This window comes from Bactrocera tryoni, chromosome 2 (assembly GCF_016617805.1).
Source record: "Bactrocera tryoni isolate S06 chromosome 2, CSIRO_BtryS06_freeze2, whole genome shotgun sequence".
NCBI lineage: Eukaryota > Metazoa > Arthropoda > Insecta > Diptera > Tephritidae > Bactrocera > Bactrocera tryoni.
In genome coordinates this window covers 64,892,264-64,894,357 of record NC_052500.1, presented here as the reverse complement: position 1 = coordinate 64,894,357, position 2,094 = coordinate 64,892,264, and positions in this window count along the sequence as shown.

The window sequence follows — 2,094 nt, the reverse complement described above, 5'->3', positions numbered from 1 at the left end:
ATGTTATACTGATTAGATCCTCCAATTTTTCGATGCCATTTTCGTAGTACGGTAGGGTCTTTGCTTCAAAATATATCTCAGTTTCGGGTATCACTTCTTCATACAAGGAAAGTTTCTTTTCAGCAAGCATTCTTTTTAGACCTGAGAACAGAAAATAGTCGCTAATGGGCAGATCCGGGGAATACTGTTGATACGGAAGTACTTCAAAGCACGACTTATGGATATTTGCAATCGTTTTCACTGACTTGTAATATGGTTCATTGCCTAGTCGAGACAGAACTTCTTTTTCTTCAAATGCGGCTTGTTTTCGGCGATTTCGTCCTTTAAACGGTCCAATAACTCAATGTAATATTCGCTCTTGATACCTTTTTCTTTTTTCCAGGTAGTCAATACAAAATTATTCCATGCGCTTTCACAAAATGTACAAACGCTATAATCTTGACAGCTGACTACTTATTGCCTTTTGTCACGCTATGAAGTGGGTTTATCGTGTGCAGTCCACTCAGATGACTGTCGATTCGTGTTTTTGTGCTTGAACAGCTCCAAACACTGCTCCGTTAAAAAACTCGTTGGTGTTTCTGGTCAAAAGTGAGCTCGTGCTTTACCATCCACTAAGCTTTCACATACCAAAATATTCGTGAATGATATGATATGCACGTTCAGTTGATACGAGTATCTTCGCAGTGCTTGCTATCTAGAGCAATTTCACTTTACGAGCATCCAAAATTATTTTGTGGACCTTTTTGATGTTTTCGTCGGTAACGACCTTTTTTGGGTGTCCAGTGCGTTCATCGTCGTCGGTGATAATTTCACCACGTCTAGAACTTTAGCATACCAATTTTTGTTGGCTGATTTTCCTGGGACAGTGTCCGGATACTCTTCACCAAGCCAAGTTTTTATTTCATCTTTATGTTTCGCTTCAAAATGCAATATTTTATGAACATATTCAAAAGTAACTCTCTGCTATAAAATTTACTCTTATTGAAAGAATATAAGTTTTTGGTACTTTGTACAATCAAAATGAAGCCCTCAATGTTCTTTTAATTTTAACACAATTTGCTTTTCTGTTTAGCAACCCACAGAAGCTTAGCTGAGAACAAATCACTTTCAACAAGGCGCACTCTTTTGACGAAACTTTTGAGTATTTTTGATAAATAAAATTTGTCACAGGCAAGCTCTAACTCAACGATCCTGGAATTCCTTTTTATTTTGAAGATTAGGGTTAACTTCAAATTTTATGAACTTAACTCTAGTGGCGCCATCTATGTATGTGTTAGACCGAGGATTGACCTGTGGCCTCGGTGAAGATCAGGTGTTATTCACTATTCTTCGAAGAAATCTAACTTGATTTTCTAAATTGTTTTATTTTGTATGTGAACATAGCATATTTTCAAGTATAAATATGTATAAGTATCTCACGCAAGATATCCTCAAAGAAATAAGTTTTGTAAAAAAAATATATATATACATATATGTATATATTTCTTAAGGATATTTAGTAATTTTTAAGAAAACAAAATAAAATTTGTGAGCAAATCTTTTTCTATTATATATTCAGAATTAAAAATATTTTTGTTTAATGATTATATTTACCGTTAAATTTAACTCTCAAACTTTGTGTTTCTAATTACATGCTGTTATTATGCCATAAAAAGTCCGAAAAAATTTTCCAGAAAAGAAACATCTTCTAAAACTTTCTTTAGTAGAAAAACGCACCTCTTAGATGAAACCCTTCTTATATCTTTAATCTATTGGGTTTTCGCTGCCTGAGACAAAACTATTGATTTGTTTCGTAGAAAGTATGTAAGGACCTTAGCAAGTACGATATAAGACTCCAATGAACATGTTAATTACCAGCCAGTTGATCTCAGTAAACTTTAATATATTACCGAACATTGCTTTTTTTTTGAATTTCTAAAGACTCTAATGAGTTTTTAAAGAAACACTTGATAATGTAATATTTACCCAAGTTAAATGAAATATTCATAGTAGAGATAGATAGAAAGAGGTCTTCAGACAATATGTTCGATATTTAAAATGTTATGATCTTCGTATTGGTTTCACACTACAGCTTTGGCACCCTTGACAAAAGCT